Below are 23,538 nucleotides of genomic sequence, written 5' to 3'. Positions count from 1 at the left end.
AAGGAAGCATGTTATACATGGAAAATATGGGCAAAAGTAGGTAACTGCAGAAGCTGGTCAATGGGTATGAGAGGGTTCATTGTACTTGTGTCTCTGTTCATGTGTACCCTGGGGAAAATTCTGTAATAAAAGTGAAAACAAAAAAACAAAACCACAGGGTTCTGGGCTCTGTTTTCATTTTTTGTGGGTTTTCTTCACTTTTTATTTTAAAAATATTTTCAAAGTGCTGCTCTTGTGGGGAAGAAAAAAACCAAAGGGATGAGAGGGGATAGATGCATGTTTAGACGTTTGGACATGTATCGGTGATTGGCCTCTGGAGAGCTGCAAAATTCTAAAATTCCAACAGCAACCAAGGAAGGAAAGGAAGACCACAGGCCAAAGACGGGAGATGTGCTTTTCATTCTGTAGTTTGTTGTATCACGTGCATGCATGAGTTGTTCATTATAGAAAAACTAAACTAAAACTAAAAGGATGTATGGAAAAGAGTGTCACTAATCATATGGTAGGATTGCATACTTTCAAGTAGGTCCGTAAGAAATACCCACACCCTCATCCTGCCTGCTTCTGCTTCCTCTCTAACTAATTCAGAGCCAGCCTTTAAGTTTCGGGTCAAAGGTCATCTTCCACGCTGGGACACAGAACTCTATGGCCTCGAAGAGCAGGCTAGGAACATAAATATACCAAACAAATGAGCCTACTTCATTAAGGAGTGGTAGGGGTGAATGCCTGCTCAAAAGCCATTGAATTTGAAAATCTTTAAAATACAACAGTAAGTCTGGACCTTGGCTGCAGTCCTGAAAAAAAAAATCCTCCCCTCCCTCTGGTCCCCACCTTGCACAAAATTGGCCCTTCACTGTGCCCCAGAGCTCTTTGATCATAGGTCTTTCGATGAACTTATATTGCAGTATAGTTGTCATGTGCCTAACGGGCTGTCGCTCATTGAAAAATTAATGACAATGGTTGTCAGCCTTTCTTGAGGGCATATCAGAAGCCAGCCAAAATATGCCAAGAGCTTCACATTGATTATCTCACTTGGTCCTCATAGCCACCCTAGAAATTAGGTACAATTTTTAATCCCCATTTTTCAGAGGAGGAAACTGAGTCTCAGGAAGGTTGTGACCTGCTCAAGGTCACACAAGTAGCAATGAGGTGGGTGGGCAGAGCTAGAATTTGAATCCAGGCAATTTGGCTCCAGAACGTACCTTCTTTACTGGTACTTCATTTTGGAAGACGGGACTCATGTCCCAATCCTAGTGGGAGATTCAGTGCTAACACCTTAGCTTAAATAAGACAAAATTAATTCAATAATACTTCATTGGGCAATAGGGCATGCAGAGTTTGCTTCCCTACATCCATAAACACAACAACAGGGAGAACATTTTATTATGTCTCACCTGACTCATAAGGGCTTCTTAAGAAAAATAGCTACTATTATGGATAAACCTTGACAATATTAGGCTAAGTGAAAGAAGCCCATCACAAAAGACACCATCTCATATGAATGTCCAGAATAGGCAAATCCACAGAGACAGAAGATGGAGTAGTAGTTGCCAAGGACGGAGCAGGGGGGTGGGGGAGAATGGGACAACCGAGGAGGTGACAGCTAAAGGGTATTGAGCTTCTTGTTGGGGTGATGACAATTCCCTAAAGCTGTGGGGATGTGTTCACAGTTCTGTTAATACACAAAACAACCGTTGAATTGTACAATTTAGGTTGGTGAATTGTATAGAATGTGAGTTACAGCTCAATAAAGCTGTTTTTTCTTTTTATTTTTTATTAATTATTTTTATTAACATATAATGTATTATTAGCCCCAGGGGTACAGGTCTGTGAATCATCAGGCTTACACACTTCACGTCACTTACCATAGCACATACCCTCCCCGTTGTCCATAACCCAACCACCCTCTCCCTACCCCCCTCCCCCCAGCAACCCTCAGTTTGCTTTGTGAGATTAAGAGTCTCTTATGGTTTGTCTCCCTCCTGATCCTATCTTGTTTCATTCCTTCCTTCCCTACCCCCCACACCCCCCACCCTGCCTCTCAAATTCCTCATATCAGGGAGATCATATGATAATTGTCTTTCTCTGACTGACTTATTTGGCTCAGCATAATACCCTCTAGTTTCATCCATGTTGTCACAAATCAGAGAATTCATTTCTTTTGATGGCTGCATAGTATTCCATTATGTATATATACCACATCTTCTTTATCCATTCATCTGTTGATGGACATCTAGGTTCTTTCCATTGTTTGGCTATTGTGGACATTGCTGCTATAAACATTCGGGTGCACGTGCCCCTTCTGATCACTACATTTGTATCTTTAGGGTAAATATCCAGTATTTAGGCAGGACAGTAAATACCCAGCTTTTAGTGCAATTGCTGGGTCGTAGGGTAAAAACTGTTTTTTCTTAAAAGGAAACCTGCTGAATTATCTTTCCAAATATATCCCAAAGATTAGATGAGAAGAGGAAGAGATGAACCATACACGTAATAAATAACCAATAATGATAGATCGGACAGCTGGCCAACTAGAGAGAGATCTAGATAGACAGAAGACAAATACGTAGATAGATTGAGATATGCTTCCTCTTTTTTTTCCTCCATGTTCTCCCTTCTGAGGCCAGCAACTCAAGAGAGCAGATCTCTCAACAAATCATGGCTGTTTGCCAAACAGCAAAGGCAGTAATACACACCAAGCCACATAGACTCAAATCTTCTTCCACCAGTTCCTCCAGCACTTTCTTACCAGTTCTGGTATTCCCAGTTGTCCAGGCTGCCTGGTTTCTTCCCTTAGATATGCATCAAAACCCCCAGCTCTGGATCGTGTTATCAAATTGGAGCCCAAGACATATATCACCTAGTCAACCTTCAGCTTTCAACTCAAGAAAGAATCTTATAATATAGTTATCCAGAATAGCAGGCAAGCCCATCCGGATTTCTTTTATCTTTGGAATGCTTTACGTAATTTATTTTGCAAGAGATCCATATACTTAATTCCATTTTTCACTGGCAAGTGTTAATATAAGTTCTCATTCTCAGAAGAAACTCGGGAGTTACCCAGGGTGCTGGCAGAGAGAATGGGAGGCTAGGCAGGAGAAAGAACAGATTCTTTGAATCAAGAGTCCTAGAGCACCAAGAGGAAGAGAACCTGCATCGAGATGGCGTCCGCTGGGAACCCTCACTGACCCATCAACTCGGAACATCTACTATTTCATGCATCACTCCCCAGAACCAAGCAGGAGGAGGAAGGATTCAAGTGCCTCACAAGGGGTTGGAGGCATGAAAGTAAAAGTAAAATCTTGCCCCATGGGAACTAAAACTGCATCACAGAATTTCCCTATGACCCAAGTAGGTGGTATCAGTGTGACGATCCATAATGCTCACCATTTACAGCTACATCAGGGACATGCATGCTGCTCCCTCCATCTAGAATGCTGTCTCCTCCTCCACTTTGCAAAGTCCTACCCAAGTTTCCAAACTCATGCTAGCGTCTCACCTCTGGGAGGCCTTCTCTGATTCCACCAGGCAAAGCTTACCACTCTGTCTTTGGACCTCCACTAACATACCATTCATACTTATCTCATTGTAATATTGTTGGCTCTTCACTTCTGTATACTCTAGTGGTTCAATGGCTTCTTGAGGATAGCAACTGTGTTTTAGTTACTGCTCTATCCAAGACATAAAGTGTTGACAATGTGCATGCCCCACTTCCTGCTCTGCATTATTGAGCAATTATTTTTTAGAAACCCCATAGTTAATTAAAATAGTGCAGTTATATTGCACGACACTCTTAGAATATTGAAAAGCATTACTTTTAATTAAGGCTTTTTTTAAGAGCAGTTTCCAGTTTAAACAAAATTGAGAGGGTGGTAAAGAGATTTCCCATATAGTGCCTGCCCCCACATCTGCATCCCCCCAGCAGGGTGGTACATTTGCTAGCATTGATGAGCCTGCACTGACACATCAGCAGCAGCAAAAGTCCATCATTTATCTTAGGGTTCACTCCTGGTATTGTATATTCTATGGGTTTGGACAAGTGTATGACATATTTCTGTCATTATAATATTATCCAGATCACTTCTCAGCCTCTTGGCTAAGATCAAGTATAATATTATCCAGAATGTTTTCATTGCCTTACAAATCCATTATGCTCCACAGTTATCTCCTTTCCCCATCCCCTGTCAACCACTGATTTTTTTATTGTCTCCATAGTTTTACTTTTTCCATAATATCATAAAGTTGGAATCACACAGCATGCAGCTTTTTCAGATTATTTCACTCATAATCAATACGCATTGATGGTCCCTACATGTCTTTTCCTGGCTTGATAGCTCATTCCTTTTTAATGCTAATAATATTCCATTGTCTGGATGCACCACAATTTATCTGTTCATCTACTGAAGGACATCTTGGTTGCTTCCAAGTTTTGGTAATAATAAATAAAGCTGCTAGAAACATCTGTGTACAGCTCTTTGTGTGGACACAGGTTTCAGTTCATCTGGATCAATACCAAGGAACACAATTGCTGGGTCAAATAGTAAGAGTGTGTTCCATTTTGTAAGAAACCGCCAGACTGTCTTCCAAAGTGGCTGTACCATTTTGCACTCCCACCAGCAATGCATGAGCTTTCCTCTTGTTCTATATTCTCACCAACATTTGGTGTCATCAGTCTTCCAGGGTTTGGCCTTCCAATAGGTCTGCAGTGATAGGTATCTCATTGCTTGAATTTGCAGTTCCCCTGATGACCCATAATGTGGAGATCAAAAGCGTTGCACTTTCATTGTGAACATCAAAGACATCACAGAGAGTTTGGAAACCTGTCATTTCTACATTTTACTGCTCTAGGAACCCTGCAGTGGTCTGTGGCTCTCTTGACCTCCAACAGCTCCCATGCATACATCAAAGTCCTACACAAAAAGCATTCGGGAAATGACTGCTGATAAATTCCCGCTTTGTTGCCAAATTCCTTTAAGATGGATAAATGCCAAAAGATGGTGCCTTTTCTGTAGGAGACAAAACTTGATATCTTTCCATTTCCTTTCCCACCCTAGATTATAGGATGGTGTGTACCTATAATAATTCTCTAAGGCATGTCTCTGCCTACTGACCCAGTCCAACAGTGGTCTCTTCCTAGCATATTTCTTCCCTGGCCACTGGTCCCCTGGAAGCCCCAGGGAGAAAGTATTTCTGTTCCAGGTACTTCCTACGAACCTAGGAGCCTTAGGAATGTTCCTCTCCTTCTCAGAGGGCACAATCTTTTCATTACAAAAGAAAGATTGCAGTAATACCTGCGCTCTTCATTTTGCAAGGATGCTCTGATCTTAAATTAAAGAATTGATTTGGAAATGTCCATAAACTGTTCAAGGACCATGCAAATGTAAAAGTTTTGCTCTCAGCTTCTTCTTCGCGAGTGGATTAGCCAGGTTTGGTATGGAGAATAGTTCCATTTACATGCAGAAAACGTCTGACATAGAATTTATTCTCTATCATATGGAGCAAGAGCTGAATATTGCACACAGTGATAGGCAAGCCTAATCTTATTGTGTAGCAGGGCAACCTTTTGTTAATCTAATGTTTCTTTTGAAAAATGAAAAGAGAAATCCTTCATGTTATTTGAAGTTTCAAATAAATAAATACCAGAAATTAAATATCACGATTCCAGTATGACCCCCTACCCACCCTCTCCAGCTGAAAGCCACTCTTGGGGTTATGAGCTCTTTCCAAATTGGGGATTTATAATAATAGCTAAAATTTATTAAAAACTTATTGTGTGCCAGGCCCTGATATAAACATTTTACAAGGGCTAACTCAGCAACTAACAACAACTTTATAAGGTATGTGCTCCATTTTATAGAGGAGGAGACTGAGGCACAGAAAGGGTAGACAGTTTGCTTCCAGACACGCAACTAGAGACTGGCAGGGCCACACTCTGAGTCGCTAAATTCTGACAGGTTTAACCAACCCCTTAACACAGCACTGATCATTGATCAAGTTCAGTGTGGTTTTCATTCAACAATGGATTAATCTTTCAGAGCATCTGTAGATCAAAGTTCTGAAATACAAAGCCCACCCCAGGCACTGGATAAGGCAGCAAGTCCCCATAGAATACCCACTCTGGGGGCATTGATTCTCAGACGCCCCCTGCTGGTACCCACTCCAAACCCCATAGAGTCCTTCTGTGTCACATCTAAACAATCCCATAAAACTGTGTGGGTTTGGTTTTTGTTTTTGTTTTTGTTTTTTTCAGTCTTCTTAGATGGGAAACTGAGTCCAATGGGCTTGATCCTGAACAATACAGCTGTGAAGCAGCCAGACTGAGACCCATACCCAGCTGTCCCACCGTCTTTCCTGCCTTACTTTGCCCACATCCCGGAGAGAACCTTTGAGATTCCCGGGGCCATCCATGCACTTGTTCAACCCTCCGTGAGAAGACACTCTGAACTCTCATTTCTTGGGACAGAGCAGAGGTCATTCCATTTTCCTGACAGCCCAGCCTGAAAGCTTGAAAGACTTTTCCAAAAAAAAAAAAAATTCAAAGCACCCCATGTGTGACATGTCTGATGTAGTACATTTAATGATTGAAATTTTTTCCTTCACAATGGAGCTTAAAGCTGCTAAACTTAGAAGGATAGAGGCTTTTGTGGTATATACCAGTTCAAGGTGTAGAAAGTGCTGTAGATAGATTATTATAAGAACAATGGCAGCCAAAAACTACAACTAAAAATCAGACTCATTGCTGAACGTGGTGTCCTTTTGGAAGAGGGAATAAGTGACCTAAAGTCCTGAGGAAAGTTGGGGAGAGATGCCAGGCACGTGGGCACAGTCTGCAAGTGTAACATGAAAATAAGACCTTTCTCCGCCTTGTGGGCTCACTAAAATGTGGACCAGGGGCTTATGGTATGGGGCCAGCTTCCCAGAATGGAGACTCCCCTAACCCCACCAGAATGTAAGCTCCTTAACATCCAAGTCCGTGTTTCTCTTGTTTACTTTTGCATCCTTGGCACCTAGAACAGTGCCTGGCATGAGAGTTTTGCTATTCTGCTGTGGGCTTGCCTAAGAAACAAGCCTAAGAGAGAAATGCACCCACCGTGCATTGGTTCAGCCCCTGGTGCATCTGCTACAAAGGAGATCCAATCTGTGACATCAACTCCCCCATGCTGGGGTAGCCCCCAGCTCCAGCTTCTGCCCTTCTTCCCAGATATCAAGCTGCTGGCCCTGGTGACCAGCAGGCTCAGAGGGAGACTTTAGTAGCATTCAGGGAATTAAGGAGAATCCCTTTTTTTGGGGGGGGGGGGGCGTGTAATCAGGTTGGGTTAGATGTCGTTCTGTTGTTTTTTCCCTGGGATTAACACATGAGAAAGAGAACATAGGCACTCTGAAACATTCTGTGCCATAAGTATGATTGATGATAGACACATAGATACATAGATACAAAGGTAGATAGATGATAGAATTACATAGAATTCATATAAATATACATATATGTATGTTTCTATGTCTGTGTGTGTATATATATATATTTATCAAGAAATATACAACGCTGCCTTCTTCCCCCCCAAATCTAGTCTGTTGTTTGGTTATTTTGTCTCCAGCCTCCTTCCCCCCAACTACACAGAATAATTACATGAAAATAAATGGAAATATCTGTTCTTTATTTGTATGGCTTCCCGCAAAATACAGGATTCGCTTTATGGAACTGTCTCAGCTACAAGAGATGTGGTATGGGCTGAACTGTCCTCCAGATAAAGAAGAAATGTTGGAAACCCTAACTCCCCGGTACCTGTGTATGTGACCTTATTCGCAAACAGAGTCTTTACAGAGATAATCAAGTTAAAATTAGGTCATTAGGGTGGGCCTCAATCCCCAATGACTGAATTTTTAAGCCACCCACTTTGTCACAACAGCTCTAGGAACTAATACAGATAGACACTAGCTAAAGCAGAAAAAGCAGTGTCATCAGAACTCACTTTTTCTCGGTATCTCTAAGCTCTGCTTTCCTCAGTCTGGGCTCCACTCCCAGGCAAGCTATTGCTCTACGGTGGCCCTCAGACACGACAGACATACAACTTTCCTGTTTCAAGTCCTCTGAAAGAGGTTCTCTTCTCGGGAATCCCAACAGAAGACCTAGAAGCCAGTCTCAGTGACTTGAATCTTGGGCATCGGGTTGGCCTCTACCCCCACCCCAGGGTCTGAGAGTAGGATGAGGATTTTTCCCCATGGAAAACAAGGGTTTCAGTCTCTCCAGGAGGAAGAACTGGATGCTGAATGCTAGGCAGGCAAAACATAGGAAAGAATCTGGAATACATTTTGACATAAGAGGGTCATGCACCCGTTCAATCAACAAATGTTCACTGAGCACCAGGCATTATTTAAGGTACTTGAGAGAGAAACAGCGAGCAAAATACAGATCCCTGCCCTCCTGGAGCTTATACCCTAGTAGGAGGAAGAGTAAGCCATTGAAAGCCAAGGAAATCTCTGTGGCAAATACAGCGCCTATGCCATTGTGTGGGCGCTGAACATTTGTTGAATGATAAATGAATGGAAATAGGAACAAATGGATTTGCCAACTGAACTCCAGCTACCTCTGAAAGTACATAGAGGGGATCGTGGGGTTCCCAAATGCTATGCAATACAGGACTTCAGTAGGGAAAGAGGCAGGTGGATCTCCGAATCCCAGGAAGGGGAAAATAAACAACCTCATCCACACTGAAAAACCTAATGCCTGAGGCTGTGACATTCTCTCACAGACACATGGAAATTTCATTACAAATGGACATGTAAAACCCCCTATTACAATGGTCCTTTTATGAAGCTAAAACTGGATGTCTCTTAAATGCTGTTTTTCTGTTCCTTCAGAGAACTTCTCACCAGGCTGGCCCAGTGTAAAGAAAACGGTGCTTCTTCTAAGGGGGGTGGAATGAGCATGAAGTCACCCTATTTTGCAATCAGTATTCTTCAACAGCCAAATGTGTTTAAATCCAAAACGCTCCCTCCCTGAATGAGATCACGGACGGAGTGAGTACTTGCAGCTGAGTCGGTAAGCCTTCCGAAAAAGCAGGATTCGAAAATAACAGATTCAACACATGTAGCTCCCTCTGAAATTCTGAATCATCCACACAGGTCCCTGTTCCCTGAGTGAAGGACACAGGCTCTCTGTTTGCCTTAAGCCAAAGGCAAAGATGGTGACCCAGGATGAAAGCTTGAGTGGATATTCACCATCTTCAAAATCACCAGTGATGTTTTGACGTCTTGTTCACTTATTTATTCATTCATCAACAAATACCATTTGAGCACTGTGGTCCAGCATGAGAAACAATGATCAGCAAAAACAGGCTCTGCTCGACCCTCAGGGAGTGTAGGTATGGTTCGTACAGCCTACAAACTGGCATTAATCAATCACAAATAAACATACAATCTCACGTTGCTTGGAGCACCAAGGTGGAGAGTTAATCCAAGGTTAGAGAAGACTTCTCAGAACAAGTGATAATCCAACTAAAATTGACAGTGTTGAGTAGAAGCCATACAGTGAAGAGAAAAGAGAAGGAATCATTCCAGGGGAAGGGATAGAATGATTAGTCATGAAATGGAATGACCCTCAACAAGGGGGGGGGTGTGCAGTGGGAAATGAGCATGAAAGAGTTGCCAGGGACTGACACTGGAAAGAAGCCACATGAAGAAGCTTTGTCTTCATCCTAAGAGGAATAGGAAGGTATCAAGGTTTGAAGCAAGGGCTGACACTCTCAGATTTGTGTTTTGAAGTCATGGTAGATACAACACAAAGAAGGTTGAAAGGGTCAAGATGGTAGCAGGTAGATCATGGAAGAGGCTGCTAGAGTAGTCCCTGTGACGGCTGATGACCTGGAATGCTGGTGGAGATGAAGTCAGGGAATTCAGAACTGCTCAGGAGGTCAAAGCAGCGCATCTTGCTGGTTCATGACAGACAGAATCAAGTGTGAGAAGGTATCAAGGTCAACTCCTGGGTCCCTGGCATAACTAGATGCTCAATGAAACTAGTAAGACAGGGCATACTGGGAAAACAGCAGGTTTTAAGGAGAAGTTAGCTGGTGAGTGTTGATGCTGTTGTTTTAATTAATGGACATTTTTTTTTTGCAGCAATGTTAGTTTTATAGAAAAGCCAACAAGGAAGTACAGCAAGCTCCAAAAGAATCCCTTTCCCACAGTTTCCCAGTATTAACACCATGCACGAGTGATATTTGTCGCAATTGATGGACCAATACTGAAACATTATTATTAACTGAGATCTATCATTATTATTACCTGAGTCTGCATTAGGGCTCACTCTTGGAGTTGTATGTATTTCTAGGGGCTTTGACAAATGTGTAATGTCATGTATTCACCACTTGCAGTGCCATACAGAATAGTTCTACTGCCCTAAAGGTATCCTGGGTTTCAACTACTCATCCTCCTTCTCTCCTTCTGAACCCCTGCCAAACCCTGATCTCTTTAATGTCTCCATAGTTTTGCCTTTTCTGGAATATAATATAACTGGAATCATGCCAATCAAGCTAGTCTTCTCAAACTAACTTCCTTCACTTAGCAGTGTGTGTGGAAGTTTCCTACATGTCTTTCTGTTCAATTTTTTCTTATCACTGAGGAACATTCCTTTGTCTCGAGCAAGTCGGATCTCAGGGTTTAATCCAGCTCCTGGGGTTAGATATGTGTTTAATCAATATTTGTTGAGTAAATGAATTAAATGACTAATAAGCTATGTGGTGGCATTTATATAAAAAGCCACATGAAAAATTCATTGTTTGATTCAAAATATATTTCATGATTTACAATTATGTGCCAGGGACTGTAGTTGTTGCTATAAACAAAACAAACTAAGATTACTGCTCCTTGGATCTTATATCCTGGGAAGAGGAAATAATGAATAAAATTTAAACATAACAAGTAAATTACATTGTATACTAAAAGGATTGCCAAGGTGTGGGAGAAAAGAAAATGTGAAGCAAGGTGAGCGAAGTGTCCAATTTGTGATGTTAAATTGAAGGCTGCGGCATGCTTCTTTGGTCAGTGATATTTAAACAAAGATTGAAGTGCAGGAGGGAATAGCCATGTGGATAGCAGGGGGAAGAGCAACCCAGAGAGAGGGAACAGCCAATGCAAAGGCCCTGAGGTAGGAAAGTTCCTGGAAAGTTTGAAAAACAACAAAGAGGCCACGCAGGTGGAACAGAGAGAGAGCAAGGGAGAAAGGAGGAAGATATGAGGTCCTAGGTGACAGAAGGGCAGATCCCATAAGGCCCTTTCAACTCAGGTGTGGACTTAGACTTTTCTTGAATGGAATAGGGAACTGTTGCAAGTTTTGAGTGAAGGAGTGACATGATCTACCTTGCATTTTGAAAGAATCCCCCTAATCTGTTGAGAAAGCTGGAAAGAGAGAGATTTATCTAATGACTGTAGTGATTCAAGCAAACTGTGACAGCAGCATCATTCTAGATACATTCTGGAGATGGAATCAGCAGTTTTTCCTGTTGACAGATTGGCCATGGTGAGCGAAAGAGAGGAAGAATAAAAGATGACTTCAAGGTTTTTTACCTAAGCACTTAGAAGTATGGACTTATAATCAGCTGAAATACAGAAGGATGTGGGACGCCTGGATAGCTCAGTTGGTTAAGCATCCGACTCTTGATCTCAGCTCAAGTCTTGATCTCAGGGTCTTGAGTTTAAACTCCATGTTGCATAGAAGGATGCAAAGGGTATGGTCCAGTGTGACGTAGATCCGGAGTTCAGTGTGAGAGATGTTGAGTTGGAAATGCCCACTAGAGAGCAAATGAACAGAAATGTCAAGTAAGCAGCTGGAAGGGTCTGGGCTGGAGATATCGTTGGGTGTCTTAGTAAACAGAAGATACTCAAAGTCATGAGGCTAAGCAAGATCGCCTAGCAAGTGTAGATGGAGAAGAGAACCTGGATGTAGCCCAGGGGTTCTCCAACCACCACCCTTTACTATCTCCTCTGTTATATCCGGGTCCAAAACCATCATCGGCATTTCAGCTGCCCCCAGCCAGCCTCCCAGGTCCCACTCCTGCCCACCTTCAGCTGGTTCTCCACACGGTGACGAAGGTGGTCCCAGTGAAGTCAGGTCCTTGTTCCTCTGCTCAAAAATACTGCCATGGAGAACAACCAAGATGACCATCACTGGACAAATGGATAAACAAAATGTGGCATATCGATGCAATGGAAGATTTTTCAGAAATAAAAAAGACCCAAGTGTGAATACGTGCTATCACATGGATGAACCTTGAAAACACAGTGCGAGTGAAAGAAAGCCCATCACCACAGATCCCATATCCTATGTCCCTTGGGTATAATGTGGCCAGAATAGACAAATCCACAAGGACAGAAAGTGGACTGCTGGTTGCCGAGGTTTGGATGGAGGGAGGAATGGGCAGTGATTGCTAACAGGGAAGGGGTTTCAGAAATCACATAGTGGTGATGGTTGCATAATTCTGAATGCACTAAAAACCATTGAATGGTAAATTTTAAATGGGTGATTGTATGGTACATAAATTATAGCTTCCATGACCATTTAGAAACCCTGCTACGACTGCCTATCTCATGCAGACAGAAGCCTAGTTGTTCAAGGCCCCCCAATCCAGCCCAACGGTCTACTTTCTGATCGCTGCACCTCTCACCCTGCCCTTGAACCTCCTGCCCCAGCCTTCTTGCTGTCCCTCGTATATACACACATCAGTTCTTTGCACCTGCTATCTCTTCTTCCTCTGCTCATCTGCATATTTTACTGCCCCACCCCACACAAGTCCCCATTCAGACATCACCTTGTCAGCTTGCCACCAGAGCCCTCCTTGGCACCTGACACCTTCCTGTGGTGGCAGGGAACTCCGCTGCCTTTACCATTGATCTTGCTTGCTTCCTTTTTGTTCACTGTCCTTATCATCGAGCCCCCTATGTCCTTACCCATTTTTCTACTGCCTATGTCCCAGCTGGAAAGTGAGTTTCCATGAGGGTGAGGATTAGCATTGGTTTTGTTCACTGCTGAACGCACCGGACTTAGAACAGAGCCTGGTATCCAGAAGGCAGTCAATAAGCCAATATATCTGCCATGAAGAAATGATGATCTCTGTGTGCTGCCTTCAGATTTCTTTTCTGGGGTGTTTTTCTCCCTGCAAGTTTTCTATAATGGATAAGCATTACTTACATAGTCAGGGCAGGAGGGTGAGCAGGGGGTGGGGGGCGGAATAAGGAAATAAAAAGCCTTTTTTTTCCTTAATAATGAAAAAAAAATCCTGCCACTGCTTTCTACTGCTCACGGGATGAAATCCTAAAGTCCTTAGCAGATCCCGTCTCTTCTAAATGTCAAACTCCCCATCCCCTTTGCCCTAAGCCAGAATGAGTCCTTTGTGGCTCTGGTTCCCCAAAATGAAAACAAATGTTTTCTGAAAAAAAGAGAAGGTTTCCTTTGCTTAAAAATGGTTAAGCAGGTTGTGGCTTGTTTGATTTTGTGTTGTTTAGCTAAGGGCCTTCAATATCCTTCTGAACATAGAACTCTAACAAGACCATAGAGTAGCAAGACTCCGTGACACAGATGACCTACCGGCCCCTTTTCCGGTGGCTCATCTCTAAGGACTCAGTTCTCTGGAACAAGTCTTAGGAACACCGCCCTAGTCAAACAGGACTCGTGGCAACCCTGAAAGCATCCCATGCTCTCTCCAGATGACACTGTTGGAATCCTCAACCCATCTCTAGCAGCAGAGACCCTACTGCTGCTTCAGAACCCAGTGGCACAACGCCCTACCTATGAAGTCTTCCCCCATCTCCTGCTCTAAGTTAAAGTCTCACTGCCCTGTGTTTCTATAGAATTTTGTTTAGACAATGAAAGCTCATGTCATAGTCCTTGCTTGAGCTCCAAGCAACTGTTCAAGTGTCCATCTCCAACACCAAGACCGTGAGCCCCTGGAAGGCAGCAGTGACACCTCCCCCGCCTGGGATTCCCAAGGGCCCAGGATGACACTGGGCTCTGGGAGTGTCTGCACTCCTGGAACTGGGTTTCTAGAGTCAGGTGGACCTCCCGTGGGGTGAGCAGAGCCGCAGGAAGCAAGCTGTAGAACACTGCATGTCTCTCCTTTCAACCCTCCCTCCTGGGTTGTCCCTCCTGAATGTCCCAGAAATCTTTTTTTTAGCTATTGTCTTTGTCTTTGGAATTTCTTAAAAAGGCTGGGGGTTGGGCCCAGTTTTATTGAGATATAATTGATGCATAACATTGTATTCATTTTAGGTGTACAACATAATGATTGTTGATTCAATCATGTTGTGGAATGATCACTACAAGCCTAGGTAACACCCATCACCTCACATAATTACAATTTTTTTTCTTTTGATGAGGACTTTTAAGATCTACTCTCTTAGCGACTTTTGAATATACAATACATTATTGGTAGCTATAGTCACCACACTGTCATGACAGCCCCAGGACTTAATTATCGTATAAATGGAACTTTGTAACTTTGACCCCTTCACCTCCTTCTCCCACTCCCCACCCCCAGCCTCTGGCAAATGCCAATCTGTTCTCTGTATTCATGAGTTCATTTTTTTTTTCAGATTCCACATAGGCAATCATACAGTATTTATCTATGTCTGCCTTATTTCACTTAGTGTCATATCCTAAATGTCCATTCGTGTTGTCACAAATGGCAGGACTCCCTTCTTTTTCCTGGCTGAATAATATTCCATATAACAGAAATATGTGTGTGTGTGTATGGAGATATATATATGTATATATACATATATATATCTCACAACTTCTTTATCCATTCATCCATTGATGGACACTTAGGTTGTTTCCATATCTTGGTTATTGTAAATAATGCTACAATGAACATGGGCATGCAGATCTCTTTCTGAGTTAGTGTTTATTTCCTTCAGGTATATACCCTCTGGGATATACCTGTGGGATTGCTGGATCGTATGGTAGTTTCATTTTTTACTTTTTGAGGAACCTCCACACTAGTTTCCATAGTGGCTGCACCAGTTTACATTCCAACATACAGTGCACAAGGAATCTCTTTTCCCCACATCCTCGCCAACACTTGTCTCTTGTTCTTTTTGATAATAGCCATCCTTAGAGGTATGAGGTGATCTCTCATTGTGGTTTTGATTTGAATTTCCCTGATGATGAGGGATGCACTTTTTCCTGTGCCTGTTGTCCATTCGTATAAAAGGGTTATTTTTAAATCAGAGGATCTGGATTCTGGAATTAACCTGGTCTGGCTAGGATCATGTCACATCGAGCCTGACATCTTCTACCAAGGTATTAGTGAACAAAGGAGCTGTTTAGAAAATTTAAAACTGCCTGCTCTGTGGGAGGAGGCTTAATCTGCTGGGAAAAGCACTGAACTGGGAGTCGGGAAGCTTCTGTTTATGTCTGAACATCTCTAATATTGTAAGGGTTTGTGTCAATCTTTTAACTCTTCTGAGACTCTATTTCTTCAGTTCCAAAATGAAAGGGTCTCTGAGATCCTTACCAGCTCTAAGACTAAAGATCAAATTAAAAGGAATGGCCATCAGGGTATGTATTTGCTGAGAACTTTAAAACTGTCTAATGACCATATAGTAGTGTCTCATGTAGTAAAGCTCCATGGTCTCCACCACCATCAGCAAGAAGAGTGACAAGATTGTCATCCCCCCTTTCTAGCCCCTTCAAGATGGTCTTTGAGGACATGTGCATCTTCTAGCTGGTATCACATTGGTGATCAGGTTGGAGAGAGCTTGACTGTGACTCACACCCACCCTACATGGCATCCCTGTGTTCAAACCCTACCCAGAGAACCCATTCATAAGGCCAACTTAAAGCATGTGGTCTTCATGTGCCACCAACCAGGACACTCTCTCCATCCAGGTATCTTGTCCCGATTGAGTTTGGAAAAAAATTTGTTGCTAGAATGATGTCTCTGCTCCTCCTGTAGTCAATAAGCTCATGGGAACAATGAGTCGATTCTTCCTGGACTTTCAGGAGCCTCTGGGCAGAAGGAGGAGGACAGGGAATGGCAACAAACAGAAATCCTAGAGAGACAATCACAGAGCATTTGTCATGGGGCCTTTCATAAGACCCTCCCTATAGAGCAGTGAAGGGCCATTGATCTGGTTGGGGGGAGGGAGTGGCTCTGGATGGGTGACATCTCCAGGAAGGGAAAGCACATATGTCTGTGCTGGCTGAGATAAGAGGCTTCTCAGGAAGTCTGAGTCACCTTGGGCTGACTCTCAAAGCCTGGAGACCTCACAGCCCCGCAGCCTGGAGGCAGAGCCAATGCTTCCTCCCAGCCCGGGGGCCCTGGGAGTCAGCATTTCCTGTTGGTGTCCTTTGACCTGGGCGGCCACCACCCCTGGGACGTTTCCGGCCACCCTCATCATGGACTGTGTGAGCCTGGTGTTAACGGGTCTTTGTCTCTCTGCTCATCTTGCATTCGTTTCCTCTGGAATGTTCCGAGCCCCTCGTATCACCCTGTGCCCGGAATCTGAACATTCCAGGGTGGGTGAGGCTTCAAGTTACTCATTCCTTCATGTGATTTCCCAATGGAGGATACAGAGTCCTGAATTCTGGTCCAGGCCTACAAACTACTGATCGTCAGGGTCAAGGCCACTCTCTGAACCTTGATTTCCTCATATGCCTAATTGGGGATGAGGAGTAAGATGGAATAGTTTGGGGGAAACAGACTTTTAGGACTGGAATGATATTAGGACCTTTATAATTCCTGCGAGGATTTGCTGGCTGATGCCTGCCGTTCCATCATCATTTGGAAAAGAAATACTTTAAGCTGTTATCATTCCCATACTCTTTAGTGTAAGCGTAGGATCCAAGGAGATTTCTGATGAAAGCAGACCCAACAGTAAAGTACACAAAGACACTGGTTCCCTCTGGGGGACGGAGGAAGCCCCAGGAAGACTAGGGAAGGGAAGAGGCACAGAGAGAAGATCTCAGTTCACATGTTTCTTAGGATATGGCCTCACTGAAGGGACTTTTGGAGATTTTGACATCCAGAAACACGTGTTAGAGCAGAACAGTCGTTGGAAGCCAGTGAAGGCACCCTTGGTTTTCCACCCTTGATCTTGCAAGACCATGACTTCAGAGTCTTACCAAAATTTCAAAAGCCAGGAGTGTTGTCTGGCATCTCCAGTTAACAGCTCACGACACTGGGCAAGCCAACCCCCTGAGTCTCAGTTTCCTCAGCTGTCAAATGGGGATGACAGAAGGTTGATGGGGAATAAAGGAGACCATACATGCCATGTCTGGCAATTGTTTCATTGGGTTTTCATAAGATTTTATTTATTTATTTAATTTAGAGAGAAACTGGGGAAGGGGCAGAGGGAGAGGGGGAGAGAATCCCAAGCAGGCTCTGCACTGAGTGTGGAGCCCAAAGCGGGGCTCAGTGTCACAACCCTGAGATCATGACCTGAGCCAAAATCACATGTCAGACACTTAACCAACAGAGCCATCCAGGCACCCCACCATGTCTGACAACTGTAAGCCTGCAATAAATGGTAGCATCAAAATAAGAACAATAACAGTAATAATAACGCCACCCAGATGTCCCAACAGCTCCTCCTCCCAGAACCACTACTAAACCATCCTCCTAACCAACACTCCATATACCCTTTTGGAAAATGTTTCAAACATTCCATTCCGGAAGAATACAAAACCATTCTTAAATGAACCTAACCTCAACTTTTCACACACCTGTTTCCTCAGATTCACCTGTGGTAAAGATGGGAAACCATCAGGCAGGATCCTGCCCCCTCTGTGGGGGTTATCGTGGGGGTCATTCAGAGGAACAGCAATGTTGGAGCCCCCGACAAATGGACTCTCAACTTCCAAGAGAGAAATGGGCGAGGCAGTGTGATCAGACAGGAAAGGGGATAAAGGGAATGGACACAAGGGTTCTTGAAGACCTCTCCAGGAGGGAGCAGACCACCCCTACCCAAGCCTGGTTCTGGCTTAGAAGTGAATCAGCTGGAAGAAAGACAGCAGCTGATGGGGCGCCTGGGTGGCTCAGTGGGTTAAAGCCTCTGCCTTTGGCTCAGGACATGATCCTGGAGTCCTGGGATCGAGCCCCATATCGGGCTCTCTGCTCTTCAGGGAGCCTGCTTCCTAACCTCTCTCTTCCTGCCTCTCTGCCTAGTTTCTCTCTATCAAATAAATAAAATATTAATAAATAAATAAATAAATAAATAAATAAAAGAAAGACAGCAGCTGACTGGGGTGGACAGCCTGTGCCCTCCCAGGCACCAGAGAGCAGGGCATGGGGTCCGGGGACTGCCGCTGGGTGGCTGCCACAGACAATGCTGGGGGCCAGCTTCCACTGCTGAGCTGTCCGACTGAGAGCACTAGTCTTTGTCAAAGGAATGGATTTGTGCAGCTCAGACCCCACAGGGCTTGGGCATTGTGGACCTGTCTGTCTGCATTTCAACGCCGGGCTTCACCCTCTGCTGAAAGGGATCCTCTGGTCACACAGGCATCCATAGCGGAAGCTGAGCAATATGCAGCCTCGCCCTTTCATGCCAAGAGTTTTGTATGGGTCAGGCCAGAGCCCTGCACTGGAGACAGTGGAGAGATCCATAGGAATCAGAAGACCAGCCCCTGCCCGCAGACAGCTTGCTGTCTAGCCTGGAGAAGGAACTCACAGCATCTAAAGTAACAAGGATAAGTCACTGTCTCTCCTGAGCTCTACCATTCTCGTAGCTGGTAACATTACACTCGCTCAGCATTTCCTAAAATGGGCATTGAAAACCAGAGATCCCCCTGCAGGCCAGCCTCCAGGAACCAGAAGACTGTCAAGCTACTGGTGCTATCCGGGAAAAATGTAATGGAACTGATCATCCGCTACCTCCCACACATTTAAAAGGTAGAATGAAGGGTATATTCCTAGTCATTGTTACAACCGAAATGGCTAAACCCAAAGTCTGTGTATAAGTTACACAGACTGCCTTAGGTTCTTCATCTTGGCTAATTTTTATTCGATAAGGTGTGGTTCAGCTCGGCTAACGTTTTCTCGTTATTTGCAGGTTTTTTCTTTTTCTTTTTTTTTAAAGACTTTTAAAGACTAAATAAATTATTTATTTGATCCAGAGAGAGATCACAAGTAGGCAGAGAGGCAGGCAGAGAGAGAGGGGGGAAGCAGATCCCCGCCGAGCAGGGAGCCTGATGTGGGGCTCAATCCCAGGACCCTGAGATCATGCTGAATGGAAGGCAGAGGCTTAACCCACCGAGCCACTTGGGCGCCCCTATTTGCAGGTTACTTCTTATAAGGTGTGTGTGTTTTGTTCATTGTTGTTGTCGCTACTGTCTCACAACATAGCCCCAAGTCACAAAAACGGATCAAGTGTTTAAAAGAAATTCACTGTGGAATAAAGGAATAATAACGATGATGGAAGGAGTGACATAGAGCATAGTCAGAATGGCGTGATGGAAACACAGACGACATCACGAAAGAACATCATAATCACTAACGGCAAGCACAGCCTCCATGGGAATACGGACTGAGAATGGAGAAGGACTGTGACTAGGAAATCTGCAAATTCATTCATTCATCTTGCCAGAAAAAGAAACCCATGAACAGGAATTATGGCAATTTGTGTCTTAAAATCGAATTTCACTAGAACACTGACGGATCTACCCAAATCTCTAGGGGAAGTGTCAGTTAAGAAACTATCAAATCACTCACAGATCAATCAACTGAATTTTGTAAAGCAAGTGCAAAATCATATTTTCCAAAGGGGAAAAAAAAAAAGATTTTGTCACTAAAGATAAAGAAGAAACCAAGAACGTCGAGGCATTGTTCTAAATTATACTTGAGCAGCAAAAACAGTTCACACTATTTCCAGGATCCCGGTGCGGGTGGAGAAGGACTTATGGATAATGACAGATGTTGGGCTTAGAATGAAATTGCACACTCTTATTTTAATGTATTAGTAAATTCCTTTATCGGATGATACTGCTGGACACCATAATATCAGTGCATAGGAGCAACTGACATTTTCACTTGTAATTTGTCTAAACCAGTGGTTCTCAACTGGGGCCAGTTTTGCCCCCCTCCCTCACACACACACACACACACACACACACACATCAAGGGAACATTTGGAAATATCTACAAATATTTTTGGTTGTTATGGCTGGAAAGGGGGGGGGGCTACAAGTGTCTGTGTGTAGACGCCAAAGATGCTGTCCGACACCTCACAAAGCAAAGACAGTCCCCCACAACAAAGAATTATCTGGCCCTGAATGTCAGTAGGGCTGAAGTTGAGAAACTCTGTTGTAAACCACTAATGTGCAGAATATGAGTCAGCTATATGGACAGAAAGAGAGAAAAAGGGAGGGGGAGGGAGGGCCATAAAGACTGTAAAGACTTTTTGTTCTGTCTTTTCTTGAAAATCCATGCTTTGGAAGGAGATATGTAGTTAAGGATTATTTTTGATTCATAGTGTTCTTGAAGCGTCTTGGCATCCATATGATGAAGAATTGGACATCCGCACACCATCCTACTTGATTGGCAGACTAGGTCAACAGGTCTCCTCCCATCGTGACTCAGTGATGAAATAAAATCACAAAAACCGTGAATATGGTCAACTTGTGGTCACTGAAAGTTCATCTTTTAAGCTTTTCTCGTGAGGAGATGAGCCCGAGTTCGAGATTATTCTTGTCCACCCTGAAAATCGCAGGCACTCGGAAAGAACTCCTTTCTTGAGGGTTGGAAAGGAGTGTTTAAGTTAAAACTTGATCGAGGATGGATTTTCAGGGCAAAAGCTACATCCCCCTCAGAGCAAATAGGGTTTAGAAGTGGGCTTGCTGTCTGCCATGGTCCCAGATGGCCAGCACAGGAAGGGGGCTCTCTCCTGTGGGATTTCCAAACCCATCTGGGGGCTCTCTTACTCCCCACTACCCCATGCTGTGGAGTTAATCTTGTGGAAGAGGGCAGGGGCCATCTTCTCTCTCACCTCTCTCCTCCATACCAAAGAGAGTTTCTAGTCTCCCCTTCTGTAAGAGTACTTCCATTCCCCAATGGGAGAGTGGCCGCCAGGAGGGTTGAATTATCACTCCTGCATGGGGTGCCCAGGCAGCTGAGCTCTTCAGAGTCCTATAAACCCCAGGGGCAGGGAAGCAGCCATATGCCTCCACGGGAGCAGACAGGGGACTGAGGACCAGCAGCCAGAGGTGTGAGGGCCAGGACACCAAAGCACAGGTCAAGGTACTGCATGACTTGCAACTGGTTAGGGATAAAGACAGGACGTCAGTGGGTACCACTGCAGATTTCAACATCCCGAGGACTGACGCCTTTCCCCACCGCCCCCCTGCCCATGTTAGATAATGGATGACGGCACTCAGACTCCTTTCCGGAAAGACAAAGGAGGTGGGCAAACCCTAGATTTGAACTTCAGAAAGAAAGAAAGAAGCCCAGAAAATTCCTGACGTGATTGAGTGCACACTGACTCAGAAAGGTTGTGTTGTCTATGTTCAGGTACAATGGAACCTCAGTTTCCAGAACTTAACGATGCTAGGAACACTAGTATAATGGTTACAACACACAGAGCTCTCTTGCTTGCAAAGCTAAGGACAAAGATTGAAAATGGGAGTTCCCCTAAGCCCCCGAGCTTGGTGGAAATGTAGAAGGAAGGTGTGGATTTCTTTCCTGTGGGGTGTGGAGAAGAAGGCTCAAGAGAAGGAATACTTGCCCTTGAGGCACTGGCCATGCCCAACAGTTAAAAATCTAAACCTGGGGACAGCTGTTACTTGCCTTGGCTCTCCTCTCAACCACCGCATGACCACATGCTCCACACCCTGGGCTAGGAGTGCTCTGGCCCCGGAGACAATTGGAAAGCACTGAGAAAAAAACATCTGTAATTTAGAACATTTCCTTGGAACAAATTATTTGGGCGTTGGGGTCTTCAGAAACGCTAGGATTTCCTTTACAGGAACCAGGAACTGGAAAAGAGTCATTCCAAGGAGCCTGTGGGTTCCTCTCAACAGTCAAAAACAAGCAGTCTCCAAATCCCATCCTGGAAGTGCCATCCACACGTAAATCCCCAGAAAGCAGCACAGCTCCTTCCCTCTGGGTGAGCAGGAAGGGACAGGCGTAAAGATACAATCACAATATTTCCAAAGCCATCCTTTAAAGCTTACTCCAAAATTAAGCACACGCCCACATAAAACAACAGAGTACAATGCTCATCAAATGTGAGAGCCGAGAAGTGCTTCCAAAATTATCCAGTCTGGCGACCTCATTCTGCAAATAAGAGCTCAGAGACCCAGAGACGACATGCCCTAATCTTTGTGACCAAGTGAGGTATTGGGAATAACACTGGGAATAAAACGCCCATCCTCTAATTCCTAGTGCAGAACTGCTTTTTCTTCTTTGCTAACTCTTTTTCAAAACAAAGCCAATGTCAAATTTGTTTTTTGTTGTTTTGGTTTTTTACAGGGTTTTTTGTTTTTGTTTTTGTTTTTGTTTTCAGTACTGACCTCCTCCAGGATGACAGACAGCAGGACAAGGAAAGAAAACACAACACTGTGATCTGGAAGGTGGGGGAAGGGGCGAAGGGATCCAGTCTGGTGGGCACTGGCCCCAAGTGAGAAAGAGACCTAGTCCCGATAGGCTAAAGCACTGGTTTTTAAATGTTTTCAATCAGCTATCATTTAAAAGTTTGAGCAAATGACTTTACTGTATGGATCAGTGGGTTAAGCCTCTGCCTTCAGCTCAGGTCATGATCTCAGGGTCCTGGGATGGAGCCCCGCATCGGGCTCTCTGCTCAGCGGGGAGCCTGCTTCCCCCCTCTCTCTGCCTGCCTCTCTGCCTACTTGTGATATCTCTCTCTCTCTCTGTGTCAAATAAATAAATAATTCTTTAAAAAAAAAGGTTGAGCATCAAATTATAGAGAGATATACGGTACCAATATATTATATATATTGAAGCAGGTGCACCAAAAGATAGAAAATTTTTTAAGTTGATATTTCTAAACAACAAATTTGAATGTAGGTTGACTTAGTGAAGTCTGACATTATAACAAATATCCCACAATTTCACTGGCTTGGCACAAAGTTTGGTCCTTGCTCATGTCATGGTCCCTCGTTACGTGGTCAAGGGAGCTCTGCTCCTTGGGTTCACCTGAGAATTCAGGATCCTTTCATCTCGGGCCTCTTCTTGTCACCGAAACCCAAGTTCATCTGCCCCGTGGCTCAAAGGGCCAATACTCTAGAGACAAGTTTCTATTGGAAAGGAATGTGAGTGTGATTCAGGTAGCTGACCACCTGGGGAGAAGGCAGACTCTCGTCCAAAGGCCAACTCCAAGGCTTCTGCCTGGCCCAGAGATTTTTTAAAGGGCTTTCGTCCTTTAAAAGGGAGGGCAGTGATGACATTTCTTGAGTCCATGCAGAGTCGATGATGTGAGCTACAGAATTATCTTGGTGCTCAAGGGTGTGCAAGAAGTTCTAGTTTCTCGGTGCCCAGAGAGGGGGTTTCAAGAAGGTCTGGTTCCTTGGCACCCAGGAGTTTGTGCAAGAGTACT

General features: G+C 44.1%; 1 protein-coding gene across 1 annotated transcript in view; it reads right to left on the bottom strand.

The window, feature by feature from the left end:
- Positions 1–23,538, bottom strand: part of CDRT4 (CMT1A duplicated region transcript 4) — a 61,803-nt gene that overhangs the window by 37,720 nt on the left and 545 nt on the right. The gene's annotated exons all lie outside the window — the stretch shown is intronic.

Source organism: Lutra lutra, chromosome 16 (genome assembly GCF_902655055.1).
Source record: "Lutra lutra chromosome 16, mLutLut1.2, whole genome shotgun sequence".
NCBI classification, from domain to species: Eukaryota; Metazoa; Chordata; class Mammalia; order Carnivora; family Mustelidae; genus Lutra; species Lutra lutra.
Note: the sequence above shows the minus strand (reverse complement) of the source record. Positions and strands in the feature narration are given on the sequence as shown.